General features: G+C 40.9%; 1 protein-coding gene and 1 non-coding gene across 2 annotated transcripts in view; both read left to right on the plus strand.

The window, feature by feature from the left end:
- The window catches only part of SHROOM3 (shroom family member 3), a 336,904-nt gene that overhangs the window by 9,932 nt on the left and 309,970 nt on the right, over positions 1-17,002 (plus strand). The window lies entirely within an intron of this gene.
- Positions 11,976-12,047, plus strand: TRNAY-AUA (transfer RNA tyrosine (anticodon AUA)). Its single transcript has one exon. It is a non-coding gene; the product is annotated as a tRNA-Tyr (tRNA).

Below are 17,002 nucleotides of genomic sequence, written 5' to 3' on the forward strand. Positions count from 1 at the left end.
CTGAGCACTGCTTTTCCCTGTCTTCTAATGACTATCCCTGCAAAAGAGAATTTGTATATCTCCATCTATAGAATGGAAGTGACAGTTCCTTCCTGACTTCAGAGGAGGCTTTTCTAACTTCACAGACTAATGTGAAAAACTCTCTGTCCTGGGCACCTGAGCCTGAACTTCCTCTTACGTCATGTACTTTTTTTTCATTCCTCAGCCATTCATACATCTATTCATTATATCCTTCTCGAACTTGAACTGCATTTTACCTTCGAGATTTATGAGATCTAACTAAAGTCTTTATTTTTAAATGCCTTTTGATATATCTGTATTGCTTTAGGGTTATAACTTCTATGTTATTTTTTTTCTTTTCATTTGAATCAAGGCTGTCCAGTATAGCAAAATACACATCCCAGACACTGTAGGGCTTGGAGTGAAAATAAACAAATTTCATTTCTGCCATAGTCTTAACTGGCTGTGTCACTGTGGCAAGTAACATAGCTTTCCTAAACCTGTGTCCTCATCTTTAAAAATGGAAATTCTCACCTAATAGAATTGTTATAAGTATTCAAAGGATTAAACTATACGACAGTGCTTTGAAATGACAAAACACTTCCAAAGTTTACTTATGATGTGATAGTATGGACTGGTGGGAGAGTAGTAGATACTAAAGTTAGCAACTCACATAACAAAGATGATACTTGACTGACTTTCTGTATCATGGCCTAAATGGATAATTGTTGATAGTTTCTACCTGAACAGATAATTCCCTGCCCCTGTAGAGCTTATAGTCTAGTAGAAATAGACTAGTGGGAAACATGTTTATACGTGATAATTTCAGAATTGGTAAGTGTTTTTACCAAAAAAAAAAAAAAGATGGATTCCAGAATGGTAGTGTCCGTTGGGTAGAGAGGTATGGGGAACAGGGTTTACTTTAAATAGGGTAATTAGAGAAGAGTTTCCTGATAAGATGACTTCTGAGTTAAAACCTGGTGGATGTGATACAAGAAATCAGATGTAAAAGAGGTTTATAAGTTAGGCTGAGGAAGGAAGGTCTTGGAATGTTTTAGAAACCTGAAGAAAGGCATTTGGGGAGTAGAGCAGGTGTCTTCTTCTGTTTGGACTGTTGTAACAGAATGTCATAGACTGGGTGACTTACAAACAGAAATTTATTTCTCACAGTTCTGGAGGCTGGGAAGTCCAAGATCAAGGCACTGGCAGACTCAGTATCTGGGGAGGGCCCACTACCTGATCCATAGACGGCCTCTTCCCACTGTGTCCTCATATGGTAGAAAGGGCAACGGAACTCTCTGAGGTTTCCTTTAAAAGGGCACAAATTCCATTCATGAGGGCTCTACCCTCATGACCTAATCACCACCCAAAGGACCCACCTCTAAATACCATCACACTGAGGGAGTAGGTTTCAACATATGAATTTTGGAAGGGACATAGTTTTAGTGTATTGTAGTAGGCAAGAGCAGTACTCTCGCCTGGAAAATCCCATGGGTGGAGGAGCCTGGTGGGCTGCAGTCCATGGGATTGCAAAGAGTCGGACATGACTGAGAGACTTCACTTTCACACATTGGAGAAGGAAACAGCAACCCACTCCAGTGTTCTTGCCTGGAGAATCCCAGGGATGGGGGAGCCTGGTGGGCTGGGAACTGCTGTCTATGGGGTTGCAGAGTCAGACACGACTGAAGCAAATTAGCAGCAGCAGCAGCAGCAGTAGGCAAGAGAGTAGTGTGACATCAAAATGCAAAGGAGTCAGGGGTCAGATCAAAGAGAACCTTGTAAGTTACAGAAAGGACCTTGGATGGAATTTAAATGCGGGGCGTGAAGAGATGGTCTATCACACCATGATTCTGTCTCTACTTGTGGTGGGATGGGCCAATTGCATTTAATTAAACTCCAGGTGATTTTTGTGCCAATTCCTTTTTTCCCTTCCATTTATTTATTTTTGGCTGCACTGGGTCTTGGTTGCCTTGCACAGGCTTTCTCTAGTTGTGGCAAGCAGGGGTTACTCTTCGTTGTGTTGCTCCAGCTTCTCATTGTGGTAGCTTCTCCTGTCCTGGAGCATAGGCTGTAGGTGAGAGGAGAGAGAGATGCAAGCAGAGGTCAGACTGATGGAGGGCACAAGCCAAGGAATGCAGATGACCTTGAGAAGCTGGAAAAAAGCAAGGGAGCAACTCTCCTCTGGAGCTTCTAACATGATACTGCTGAAATCTTATTTTACTCCAGTAAAACCCATCTGAGCTTGGACCTCCTATACTGTTAGATGATACATTTCTGTTGTTTGAAGCCACCAATTCCAGGGTACTTTGTTACAAGCAGCAATGAGAAACTAATACAATATGTCATCTAGCCCACTGTTCTTTTCAGAAACATAGAGGATAAAAACATAACACTATAAAAACATAACATAAAGGGACAGTGAGAGGAAAGAGGCTGCAAAGGGTGAAAACTGGTGGAGGAAAGATGACGGTTTGACCCCAGGCAGGTCTATGAAAACACCTACATCTGAATCACGATCAGTTTTGAGTTTCAAACTGGTAGAGTGCTGATTTTCTGGGAGGTTTTAAGTTCATGCCACTGCAGCTTGGTAAAGAGACCTGATTATAAGCTCAGTAGCACAACAGATGGTCTTTCACGGAGGAGTATCCACCAAGTGTCCTTAACCCTCACCTGTTCTTGGCTCCTGGAAACCTGGTTTAGACAGGTTTAGGATCTGGTTTAGACAGATCCTAAACTCTAAAGATCTCAACATTTTAAGAAGATCTCAAAACACAAGCTAGTTAAGTGAAATAAGCATTCTTCAGGTTAGTTGGACTAAGTGCCTAGCACTTTGGGTATTGAATTATATCCTGAGTTACACGTTTGCTGGAAGGTAAGAAAAAGATAGAAGTCCTGCAACTAATGGACTTACTCTTTTCCTTTGAGAGGTTAAATTTTTTATGAAGAAAGTTCTACGGGTATAATTTAAGCTTTTATCATCTTGTGTGCCGTCTTCTGAGAAGTTAACATTTTTCAGGGTTTGTTTCATGGAATTTGGGAAATGAGCTATTGGAATTCAGACCTGGGATCTTAACAGATACTTGAAAGAAATATACATGTTGAGTGTTGAGATAAAACCTTAAAAGAGTAGGAGAGTGAGTGAATTTGGGGGAATGAGAAAGCAGAAAATACCTGATGCTTTCTTCTTACTGTTTAATTTTTTTTTTCCATATTTTCACTTTGGAGTAATTACTGATGAACAGCAGGTCAGAAAAAGGCAACCACTGACCTTAGTATAAGCAGCAGCTGCTGCTGCTGCTGCTGCTAAGTCGCTTCAGTCGTGCCCGACTCTGTGCAACCCCATAGACAGCAGCCCACCAGGCTCCCCTGTCCCCGGGATTCTCCAGGCAAGAACACTGCAGTGGGTTGCCCATTTCCTTCTCAAATGTGTGAAAGTGAAAGTGAAGTCGCTTAGTCGTGTCCAACCCTCAGCGACCCCATGGACTGCAGCCTTCCAGGCTCCTCCATCCATGGGATTTTCCAGGCAAGAGTAAGTATAAGCAGCAGTCATGTTAAAAGAGTTAGCCTCGATCTTCAAAATGCATTCATAGTTCCATAGTGGTGGTCTTGGCTCAAAACTAACAAGGGTTGGTTCTCTCTTGAAAGAATTGCTATCACAGCTTCCCCTATATATGAAAGTCAATGAATTAGACCTTTAGGAAGAAACCGTTTGTATGGGCCAAGATACATTGCAAATTTCAAAACTCAAGCACTATCAAGTGCTCCGGCCGCCTTTCATTTCTGTGAGAGAAAAGCAAAGCAAAGGAGGGAGGGCCACCAAAAAAGGAAATGGACATATAATAACAATATTTCTATTTACTTGGTTCCCCCTGTGGGTCAGGCTCTATGTTAGGTTCTGTCATTTATTATTGATAATAGAAGGAGATTTGTTTTTACCTATGAAAAAAGAAGTTTTCCACAGATGATGGTGCTAGGATTAAAGCCAAGTTATTATCATGTATTCACTAATATGGTATTTATTGAGTGCCTAAAATGTGACACGATCAAGGAAACCACAGCAAACAAGGTCCCTGCACCCCAAGAGGGAATGTATTCTCTGGTTACTTTCGTGTCACTTGCAGCTAACCCAGGTGCCACCACTCACGTTCCCTCAGCCTTTCACTGCCCCCGCACAAAGGCTGGACTTCCCTCTGTTGAAGCTACATGGTGGCCCAGATGGTAAACAATCTGCCTGCCATGTGGGGGGACCTGGTTCAATCCCTGGGTTGGGAAGATCCCCTGGAGAAGGGAATGGCTGCCACTTCAGTATTCTTGCCTGGAGAATTCCATGGACAGAGGAGCCTGGCAGGTTACAGTCCATGGGGTTGCGATGAGTCGGACACGACCGAGCGACTAACACTTTCCTACTGTCAGCATCTTGATTTCTCTGCCTGTGGACTTTCTTTTGCCTCTTCCTTTGGTTAATGACTCTGAGAGCAACTCTCAACCCATGACTGAGTGAAGATGAACAGCTCAGCTTTTTCATCCCTTGAATGAGGTAAGAGCGAGGTGATGTGTCCACTGGAGTTGCCCATGGTGATGCCTGGCTTGAAAATGGGACTGCTTTCCTTCTTTTGCCTCCTTTCGCTCTGAGCTTTTTTTACTTCCCAGAGAAACTCTTTGCTTTTGAATTCTTTTGTTTTTAATTTTATTTTTTACTTATTTTTGTTTCTTGGCCATGCCGCATGGCATGTGGGATCTTAGTTCCCCCACCAGGGATCGAAACTGTGCCCCCTGCATTGGAAGAGTCTTAACCACTGGACCACCAGCGAAGCCCCTCATTTGAATTCTTGTCTCAGAGTCTGCTATTGGGGAAACCTAAACTAAAACAACCACTGTTTAGGAAATGCTTACTGATGTGAAAGCCAGAACTTAAAATCTAATGTAAATCTCTTTCCACTCTGCTCTGGAATTCAAGCAGGAGGAATCTCATACTTCCTTAGACGTAATATTTTCTTGGGTGCTAAGGAAAGGAGAAATTCATTCCTAGATGTTATGTTTTGCAAGTCTCCCTTTCATCTTCTGCCTGCTCCCCATGGGCCTGCCTTTCTCATTTTTCTCCATTGAATGGGTTGGTGAGCCTCACTGTTTTCATCCTGCCTTCTATTTTCTGTATCAATCAAGCTGCAAGAGACTTTCCCCACCCCTCTGAGAGGAAGATCCAGTCTGTCTTTTATTCCATAGGTCCTTTTATTCTTCAGGTTCTATAAGTGAGTGGTTAAAGAAAATGTGGTTCTTGAGCAGAACAGACAGAGAAAATTAGATCTGATTTTTGTCTCTGAGCATAGTTTCTTTTCTAGAAGATTAGTTATGTTGCTTCTTTTCTTTCTCAATTCATTCTATACACACAGCACAAGAAGCAAGGTGAACGACATACTATTTTTCAGTCCAGAATATTTGACAGTCTAATCTGTCAGTGGTATGAAGTTTGGCTCCTAAGCAAGCAATAAAATATAGTTTCCAACCCACCCCAACCACAAAATATCAGAATAACTTTTCAACACTGAAATGTAGTTTCCTGGCGTAACTTGTACCACTGCCAAATTCAGTACCAGAAGCTGCTTTTCTTTTGGAGCTGTGACTCCCTAGGTTGCCCATTCCCAATTTCCTTGTTTTTTGCTTGAGTTCACTGAAGACTGACAAACAGAAGCTCCATGTGACAGCCATTAATCTGCCTTAAACCTCAACTTACTCTTGAATGGATAGAATAATGAATGCATTTTATGTCATAGAATTCATGTTGTCAGCTATATGAAATTGGCAGCTCAAGATCAACTAACTATGCTTCCAGTCTTCTTTCCTCTGTGTTCCTATTTGAATATAATAATGCAGAAGGCATTGTTACTTCCTTCAGCTAAAGTACTTTTATAGTAGTCTGAACTCTGAGTAAGAGAGCAATAAATACATCATCTATCAAAAAAAAGAGAGAGAGAGAGAGAAGGTAAGGAAGATAAGTATTTCCTTCTTTGTAGTAGTGGAAATTAGCAAGCATTTAAAAAAGTGTTTGTGTGTGCGTGCGTGTGTGCACACAGGGAGGGGATTTTCATCATAATGAAGGAGGTCTTGGCAAGTCAGTGTTCATTCTAACCTCATGGCATTGATTGCTGAGCCCATGCATGCCCACTCTAGCTCCAGGGAGACTTGGAATAGAAAATAGATTCAGAAAGTAGTACAGAAGAAAATCAACTCCCAACCTTCCATCTCTCATGCAGGGGAAAAGATGCATCCTTCTTAGAATTCCTTGGTTTGTCCTGTTTATGCTGTCATTTCATAGAGGTTAAATATATACCTTTTCATTTATTGCTGGTAGGAATGTAAAATGGTTCCGTCACTTTGGAAAAACAGATGGCAGGTTCTTAAAATGTTAAACATGGAGTTACTGTATCACCCAGTGATTAGCTGTCTAAGTATTGGCTTGGCCAAAAAGTTCGTTTGAGTTTTCCCGTAAGCTGTTATGGAAAAACCCAAACTTCTTGGCCAACCCAGTATATACCCAGGAGAAATGAAAACATATGTCAATACAAAGACATACTCAGGGACTTCCCATTCTGCAATTGAAAAGATTCTACATGTCGCAATGAAAACCTGGCATGCAAATAAAAAAAAATAAAATATAGTTTTGAAAAAAGACATACTCAGATGTTCATAGCTGCATTGTTTGCAATAGCTGTTAAGTGGAAAAAATCCAAATGCCCATGAACTGGATAAACAAAATGTGGTATAGCTATATGATAAAATACTGTTTAGCAATAAAAAAAGACTGAATATTAATACATGTTACAACTGGATTAACCTCAAAAATATTAGGCTCAGTTAAAAGCCAGGCACAATAAAGCACATATTATATAATTCTATTTATGTGCCATGTCCAGAAGAGGAAGATCTATAGAGACAGAAAGGAGATGAATGAATGCCTAACCTAGGGGTGGAAATGGAGAGTAATTATAAATGGTATAAAGTTTCTTTCTGAGGTGATTAAATGTTCTGAAATGTTCTGATGGCAGTGATGGGTGTGCAACTTTGTGTTAAAAATCATTGAATTGTAAAGAAAAAAAAAACCTCACTTCTATTCTGGTTATAGAAAGGAAAAGAAATAAAAAAGGAGAAAGAGAATAAAGAAGAATCACAAAACAGATATTACCATGCTGAGCACTCAGTATTGATTTGATTAACACATTTAAAGTAGCAGAGGAAGACAACCAAATGAAGCTTTAAGGAAAACACTGCAGTGCCCGAATTATTTAGGGAGTCAGGACAATCTAAATCGTTGTTCTTGAGACAGCTTAGGAAATGAGATCTAACACGGCATGTTCAGGCTGTGGATTCTAGGATCTTCTCCAAAGGAAGAGTGCCCTTCCTTGTAGTCAGATATCAGGATCTTAAATCTCTAATTCATTGGTTCACCACGGAAAATGAAAATATATGTTTATAAAAAGACCTGCACAGGAATGTTTGTAGCAGTTGTATTCATAATAGCTCCAAACCAGGAGCAATCTAAATATGTACCAATAGGAAATGGGTAAAGAAATATGGCACATCCACACAATGGAATTCACTCAACCATAAAAAGCAATAAACTACAGGTATGTGCAACAACATAAATCAACTACAGAAACATTGTGTTGAATGAAAGAAGGTAGGGCACAGGCGGGTGCATACTGAGTTATTCCATGTCCAGCAATATTTAAAACAGGCAAAACTAAATGGTTGGGGACTGACTGAAGCACAAAGCATCTCTCTGGGTGATTGAAACATTTATATCTTAATAGTAGTGTGGGTTACATGCAAAATAATGAAATAAGTTTCTCCACATCCTTGCCAAGACTTGCTACTTTTCTTCTTCTCCTTCTCTCCTCCTCATCCTTTTAAAAAACGGCTCACCTAACTAGTGTGAAGTGGTGTCTCATTGTGGATTTGATTCCCTTCCTTAATGATTTGTGATGATGAATATTTTTTCATGAGCTTGTTAGCCATCTATATATCTTCTTTGGAGAAATGTCTGTTCAACTTCTTTGCCCATTTTTAAATTAGGTTGTTTTGCTATTGTTCTTCTATAGTTCTTTATGGACTATACAGTTCATGGAATTCTCCAAGCCAGAATACTGGAGTGGGTTCACTTCAGTTCAGTTCAGTCACTCAGTCGTGTCCAAGTCTTTGCAATCCCATGGAGGCACGCCAGGCCTCCCTGTCCATCACCAACTCTCGGAGTTCACTCAAACTCATGTGCATCGAGTTGGTGATGCCATCCAGCCATCTCATCCTCTGTTGTCCCCTTCTCCTCCTGCCCCCAATCCCTCCCAGCATCAGGGTCTTTTCAAATGAGTCAGTTCTTCACATCAGGTGGCCAAAGTATTGGAGTTCCAGCCTCAGTATCAGTCCTTCCAATGAACACCCAAGACTGGTCTCCTTTAGGATGGACTGGTTGGATCTCCTTGCAGTCCAAGGGACTTTCAAGAGTCTTCTCCAACACCACAGTTCAAAAGCATCAATTCTTTGGTGCTCAGCTTTCTTCACAATCCAACTCTCACATCCATACATGACCACTGGAAAAACCATAGTCTTGACCAGACGGACCTTAGCCTTTCCCTTCTCCAGGGGATCTTCCCAACCCAGGGATCGAACCCAGGTCTTCCACATTGCAGGAGGATTCTCTACCAGCTGAGCCACCAGGGAAGCCCAAGAATACTGGAGTGGGTAGCCTATCCCTTCTCCAGTGAATCTTCCCAACCCAGGAATCGAACCAGGGTCTCCTGCATTGCAGGTGGATTCTTTACCAGCTAAGCTACCAGGGAAGTCCTTCTATATTCTGAATACTAATCCCTTATCAGCTGTATGATTTGCAAATATTTTCTCCCTTTCTATGGATTGCCTTTTTACCAGGTTGATAGTGTCCTTTGATGAACAAAAGTTTTAAATTTTGATGAAGCACACAATTTTTTCTTTTGTTTCCTACACTTCAGGTGTTCTATCTAAGAAATCACGACCAAAGTTAATGTCATGAGGCTTTTCCTTTGTATCTTCTTTTAAGAGTTTTATAGTTTTAGCTCTTATATTTATTTGATTCATTTTGAGTTAACTTCTGTGCGTAGTGTAAAGGCCCAACTTCATTCTTTTGCATGTGAATATTCAGCTTTTCCAGTACTATATCTTGAAAAGACTGTCTTTTGAATATTGAATGGTCTTAGACCCTTGCAGAAAATCATTTGGCTGTATTTGTAGTCTATTTCTAGGCTGTTTATTCTATTCCACTGGTCTATATGTCTGTCTGTATGCCAGGACAACACTATTTTGATTACTATAGTTTTTAAATAAGTTTTGAAATCTAGAAGTATGAGATCTATAATTTTGTTCTTTTTTTTAAAAAAAAGATTTTTTGGCCATTTGGGATCCCCTGAGATTACATATAAATTTTAGGTCGAACTTTTCTGCAAAAATTTCATTGGATTTTGATAGAGATTGCATCGAATGTATCAATCTCTTCAGGTAGTATTGACATTTTAACAAGACTAAGTCTTTCAGTAGATAAACATGGGCTGTTTTTCTATTTATTTATGTCTTTGTTAATCTTTCAGTAATGTTTTACAGGTTTCAGTGTATAGTCTTTAGCCCCCTTGGTTAAGTTTATTCCTAAGGAATTTTTCTTTTTGATGTTGTAACTGGAATTGTTTTCTTAATTTCCTTTTTGGGTTGTTCATTGTTAGGTTTAGAAACACAGCTAATTTTTGTATGTTAATTTTTATCCTGTAGTTTTTAAGAATTTATTAATTGTGTGTGTGTGTGCGTGTGTGTGTGTGACTTTTGGGGTTTTCTACATCTAAGGTCAGGTCAGATAGAGATAATTTTGTTTCTTCGTTTCCAGTTTGTATGTTTTTTATTCCTTTTCCTTGCCTACTTGCTCTGGCTAAAACTTCTAATGTTATGCTGAACAGAAGTAGTGAAAATTGGTGTCTTTTTTTAAAAAAAGCGTGCTGTGATTCATGGGATCGCAAAGAGTCGGACACTACTGAGCGACTGAACTGAACTGAGGTCTTTGTTGTGGTGTGTGGGCTTCTCCTTGTGGTGGCTTCTCTTGTTGCAGAGCATGGGCCCTAGACACGCAGACTTCAGTAGTTGTGGCACACAGGCTTAGTTGCCCTGCAGCACGTGGGATCTTCCTGACCAGGGATGGAACCCATGTCCCCTCCATTGGCAGGTGTGGATTCTTAATCACCAGTCCACCAGGGAAGTCCCGAAAATGGGTGTCTTTGTCTTATTCCTGATCTTAGAGAAAAAGCTTTCAGGCTTTCACCATTGAGTGTGACATTAGTTATGAGTTTTTCAAATATGGCCTTTATTATGTCATGCTTGCTGCTGCTGCTAAGTCGCATCAGTCGTGTCCGACTCTGTGCGACCCCACAGACGGCAGCCCAACAGGCTGCTCTGTCCCTGGGATTCTCCAGGCAAGAATACTGGAGAGGCTTGCCATTTCCTTCTCCAATGCATGAAAGAGAAAAGTGAAAGTGAAGTCACTCAGTCGTGTCCAACTGTTAGCAACCCCATGGACTGCAGCCTCCTGGGCTCCTCTGTCCATGGGATTTCATATTGTAAAATAAAATATAGATAAATATTTATATAATTTGGAGGAAGGAAAGCATGACAGAAAAGGCAAATACTATAAGGGAGAGAAAAGATAATGCATTTGATTTGAAAATATTTATATGGCAAAAGCTCCATAAACTAAAATGATTTGATAAATGATATGATACAGGTAGGATTCTTAATATAAAAGAAGTATTACATATAAATAAGGAAAAAATCCATACAAAAGCTAAACTGGCAAGGGACATGAACATGCAATTCCTAAAAAAAGAACAACAGAGAGTTGTGGCATATTTAGGAAAAGCATTTATTCTCCTTAGCATTTAAAGAAATAAAAATTTTAATGAAATAGAATTTTTGAAAATTGAAGTATAGTTGATTCACAATATTATATTAGTTTCAGGCATACAAAATAGTAATTCAGTATTTTTATAGATTATACAAAGTTATTATATTGACTATATTCTCTGTGCTATACATTACAAACTTGTAACTTATTTATTTTATACCTGGTAGTTTGCATAAATTGTCTTTACCATTTTGCTCCCTTCCCCCACCCTATTCCCTTCTGTTAACCACTAGTTTGTCCACTACATCTGTGAGTTTGTTTCTATTTTATTGTATTTGTTCATTTGTTTTACTTTTTAGATTCCACATAAATGTGCAAATATACAGTATTTGTCTTTTTCTGTCTGACTTATTTCACTAAGAACTTTTTTTTTTAACCTCTAATTCTGAAGAAAGATGAGAGAGAGTAGTAATTTCACACATATCCATGGGAATACAAATTGGTTCAGACCATCTGAGACATCGGGGAAGCCCTTTCTGGAGAGCACCAAGGGCTAACTCTGAAAAATGTGCATCCTTAGCAATTATATAACTCTGCTGCTAAGCTGCTAAGTCACTTCAGTCGTGTCTGACTCTCTGCGACCCCACAGACAGCAGCCCACCATGCTCCTCTGTCCCTGGGATTCTCCAGGCAAGAACATTGGAGTGGGTTGCCATTTCCTTCTCCAATGCATGAAAGCGAAAAGTGAAAGTGAAGTCGCTCAGTCATGTCCGACTCTTAGCGACCCCATGGACTGCAGCCTACCAGGCTCCTCCGTCCATGGGATTTTCCAGGCAAGAGTACTAGAGTGGGCTGCCATTGCCTTCTCCAGCTGGGTTTATCCTAAAGACAAAATCATCCAAGATGTACATATAAGGATGTTCACTGATATATTATGTAAGAGAGCAAAAAAAGAGGACTAACCTAAATGTCTAACAACTGTGGGGCCACTAGAAATGATGATTCAGATGTAGTGTGTACACCCACCCACCCACACACACAAATGGTCATCCCTTAGTATTTAAGCCCTTCCCTGGTGGCTCAGATGGTAAAGCGTCTGCCTATAATGCGGGAGACCCAGGTTCGATCCCTGGGTTGGGAAGATCCTCTGGAGAAGGAAATGGCAACCCACTCCAGTACTCTTGCCTGGAAAATCCCATGGACGGAGGAGCGTGGTAGGCTACAGTCCATGGGGTTGCAAAGAGTCAGACACGACTGAGCGACTTCAATTCGCTTCACTTCAGTATTTAAGAGAGAACTGGTTCCAGCACCTTTTCTTGGAATCTTTGGAAGCTCAAGTCCTTTATATTTACATATAACCTAAGTGCATCCTCTTGTATACTTTAAATTATCTCTGCTGCTGCCACCACTGCTGCTGCTAAGTCACTTCAGTCGTGTCCAACTCTGTGCGACCCTGTGGATGGCAGCCCACCAGGCTCCCCAGTCCCTGGGATTCTCCAAGCAAGAACACTGGAGTTGGTTGCCATTTCCTTCTCCAATGCATGAAAGTGAAAAGTGAAAGTGAAGTCGCTCAGTCGTGCCCGACTCTTAGCGACCCCATGGACTGCAGCCTACCAGGCTCCTCCGTCCATGGGATTTTCCAGGCAAGAGTGCTGGAGTGGGTTGCCATTGCCTTCTCCAGATTAATCATAATGCCTAATATAATGTACATGAGGTGTGAATATTATGTGTGCTGTGTGCTAAGTTGCTTCAGTCGTGTCTGACTCTGTGCAGCCCTATGAACTGTAGCCTGCCAAGCTTCTCTGTCCATGGGATTCTCCAGGCTAGAATACTGGAACGGATTGCCATGCCCTCCTCCAGGGGATCTTCCCGATCCAGGGATCGAACCTGTGTCTCTGATGTCTCTTGCATTGGCAGACGAGTTCTTTACCACCAGTGCCACCTGGGAAGCCCTGTGAATAGTTATAAGTACAATGTAAATGCTAGCAACAAATAGTTGCCAGCATGCAGCAAATTCAAGTTTTGTTTTTTGGAACTTTCTGGAATCTGTTTTTCAAATATTTTGGATCCATGATTGGTTGAACCTGCATGTATGAAAGGCTAACTCTACCTGTAAATCTACTGATCTAAGCACGGAAAGATATATATATGTACTGAGTGAGAAGCAAATTGCTAAATAATACACCAAGTACTACCTGAGCTTTATTTATTTGTTTTTGACAAAACTTGGGAGGCTATTTATACAAAAGTATTAAAAATGGGTGTGTCTAGATAATAGTATTTTAAGTGATTTACATTTTCCTCTTTTTCCATTTCTTTCTCTAGATTTCTACGAGAAACATGTAGTCTTGATGTAGTAATTTTTTTTTTTACTTAAAATGATGACTTTTTAGTATGGTAAAATATGCCACACATATATTTACCATTGTAACCATTTTTCAAGTGTGTAACTCAGGGGTGTTAAGTGCATTCATATGTTCTTCAACTGTCACCACTGTCCATCCTCAGAACTTTTCATCTTCCCAAACTGAAATTATACCCATTAAGCAATAACTTCCCATTACCACTGCCCCGTTCGTGCAGGAGCATTCTACATTCAATCATATTTATCTCTCTCTCCCCTTCCCAACTACACATATGCTTAAAAACAAAAACAATTTTATTGAGATATAACTCACACATGAAATAAACCTCCCATCACACACACTTCTGAAGTGCATTTTAGCCTTCTTTGTCTGTCTGTTTTTTTTAATTGGGAACATTTTAACCATGCACATAGGACAGTGTTGGAAGTGAATGCTCTTGAATTGCTTTGGAAGAAACTGTAGAGGAAAAAAATATAAGTGAATTTTACCTGCCAGAACCCTGTGCTCTGTTTTTGGAAAGAGCCTCTGGGTACTTTCAAAAACTATTCAAACTGGTTTTAGGCCCAGCTCCCCTTGGAAAGCTGAGATAAACTCAAGAGCAGGAATCTATTAATAGGTCAACAGTAGGAGTAGAGGGGGGGTTGGAGGAGTCTGAGGCAGCTGCGTCTCATTTGGGACTTGAAAATTGGCTTTTCTTTTATTCTTTTATAGAATCTAGGAAGAGAAGGGATGTTTTCTCCTGCACATTTGATTATTATAACAGGCCAAGATCTCTTTGAACATAACCAGTAAAGAAAAGAAGCCTCCGTGGCCATTGAACTGGCTAAAATAGTAACATAATCTCTGGTTTGTAGTTTGAATCCTATTAATGTTAATGGTGTAGAATTGTACAGTGAGAATGCGCTGGGAGTTTTTAAAGCTCGATTTTTCAAAGGCTGCATTCCTCATTAGACCTTCTCCATTAAAGCATGCTTGAATGATGCTACACAGCCGAATAGTTGGGATTTTTTTCCACTCTTGTCATAGTCTGAAGACAAAGGATTCTTCTGCTTGCCCAAGTTCCTGCGAGCCTAGGTTGAGCGGCTGTGACAGCGCGGCAGCAGGGAGCTTTTTATGCAGGCTTGGGTTTGCCGTCAGGCCTCATTCACTAGACAGGATCAAGCTGGAGCAGTGGATGGAGGAAGAAAAATCAATGGGGGAAAATCTCACGCAGCCAGATATGGTGCCATGATCCGCTTTTCCCTTCCACTGCTGCTGAGTCATGGTGCTGTCTAGGCCGTGGCACAGAAAACTCTAAAATCTCCTCCTACCTGCGTTGTGTCTTTGTCTTTGGCTAAAGTGATGTCCAGACAGTTTAACAAACGCTAGCGTTAGGGTCTCAGCTTTCTTGACTACTCCTGTGAGTGGCATTAAGAGTGGTGGAAAGGAGCTGGGGACCCTGTAGCGGGTACCCACAATCCTCCTCAGGGTCTCACAGCCTAGCTTGTCCTCAGTGTCTCCTGGCTTCAATTTCCTTATCTGTAAAGCATGGATAATATACTTACTCCTTGTAATTCAGAAGGTTTCTGTGAGGATCAAAGAGGGTTAACTCGTATGTTTGTTAGCAAATGGAGGCATACGTCTAATTCATTATCATTGGGATTTTTATACTTGAGTTAGAAGTTGTGTGTATAATTCTTCTGGATTATGTGTGCATGGATTTCAGCCATTACCAAAAGTTTTTAACATTACCCAAGGATAAGAATTGTGTGTGTGTGTGTGTGTGTGCTCAGTCGTGTCTGACTCTTTGTGACCACATGGACCATGGCCCGCCAGGCTCCTCTGTCCATGGAATATTCCAGGCAAGAATACTGGGTTGCCGTTTCCTTCTCCAGGAGATTTTCCCAACGACGGGCTCGAACCCACATCTCTTGTGTCTCCAGCATGGCAGAAGGACTTTTTACTATTAGCACCACCTAGGAATCCCCAGGAAAGTGTTAAGGGCTAGATAAATTTAAAAGTGACTTTAGGGATGAGATATAAAATATAAATATCATTACTTTTAACTAGTCCATTGGAATAGAGTTTGGGGGAAGGAAGGAGAAAGAGAGGGTCAAATAAAAACCCCCTCCTTCACAACAAAACAAAACAAAGCAGGAATCATCAAAAGAGGGAAAGACAGTGAGGCGTAGGGAGTAAAACACAGATGCACTAAGGCACCAAAACAGACACACGGGAAAGACACTGTCGCCCTTGTCTTGTGACCTTACGTCTCTTTCTATTGAAGGTTTTAAAAACCATATTACATCTTTACACTGTAAGCTACATATTAGTTTGCTAGTGCTGCCATAACAAAACACCACACACAGACTGGATAGCTTGAACAATTGAATTTTTTCTTCTAATTCTGGAGACAAGAAGTCTAACATCAAGGTGGTGGCAGGTTGGGTTCCTGTGAGGCCTCCCCCGACCTTGGTTTGCAGATGGTGGTCTTCTCACTGTGTCCTCAGGTGGTCTTGTGTGTGTGTGTGTGTGTGTGTGTGTGTGTGCACGCGCGCACATCCCTGGTGTCTCTTTCTGTGTCCAAATTTCCTCTCCTTATAAGGCATCAGTCATATTGTACTAGGGGCGTCCTCAGTGGCTCAGTGGTAAAGAATCTGCCTGCAATGCAGGAGACAGAAGTTTGATCCTTGGATTGGGAAGATCCTCTGAGGAGGACATCGCAACCCACTCCAATATTCTTACCTAGAGAAGCTCATGGACAGCAGAGCCTGGTGGGCTATAGTCCATGGGGACTTAAAGAGTCAGATATGACTGAAATGACTGAGCACGCACACACACAAGCATGCATATTGGATTAAGTGAAAGTGAAAGTGAAGTCGCTCAGTCGTGTCTGACTGTTTACGACCCCATGGAGAGTGTAGCCTACCAGGCTCCTCCGTCCATGGGGTTTTCCAGGCAAGAATGGGTGGGTTGCCATTTCCTTCTCCAATCCAATATTGGATTAGGACCCATTCTAACAACTCATTTTAACTTAATCACCTGTTTAAAGATTCTATGTTCAAATATGGTTATACTCTGAAGTACTGGGAGTTAGAGCTTCACTATGAATGGGGGTCAGTACAATTCAGCCCACAACATGCTTTTTGCATCATAGACAATAAGAAATTAGTCAAAGGACCAGAATTTACTCCAGAATCATAGAAGGGGGCCAAAAGGAGTTGTGAAACCAGTGGTAAAATTTGTTTGAATATCTCCTGTGATACTTATAGCAATCATACAAAAGATATCTGAGTTTATGGAGAAACTCAGACTTCCGTGGATAAATAATTGTTTGGTTTAAGCATTTGGTCCATAATTTTTGATTTGGGAAGTGGGATTGGAGTGTCAGATAGGGAACTAGAATCTACACTGGTTATGTCAGCAGAGAAAATTTAATACAGGGAAAAACGTGAAGAGATTTACTACTCTCTGCTCCTGAGGAGCAATTTAACATGGGATCATTCATGAGGGAGTCACATGTGATGTTCATGGGATGTTCTGTGGGATGTCAAGATGGTCAAGACTTCTGGGGACCGTGGAGAGATGATGTGGCACGCAGCGGAAGGGTTGACATGGCCTTGACGCAAGACAGTGAATGCATACTGTTGTCTCTCTTAGTAGAAAGAGTTAGTAGAAAGCAAGAGACTTTGATCCTTGATAACTGTTTGAAGGGAAAAAATTAGATCACGAGCCATGTACCAGATGCCAG

This window comes from Capricornis sumatraensis, chromosome 7, assembly GCF_032405125.1.
Source record: "Capricornis sumatraensis isolate serow.1 chromosome 7, serow.2, whole genome shotgun sequence".
Taxonomy (NCBI): Eukaryota; Metazoa; Chordata; class Mammalia; order Artiodactyla; family Bovidae; genus Capricornis; species Capricornis sumatraensis.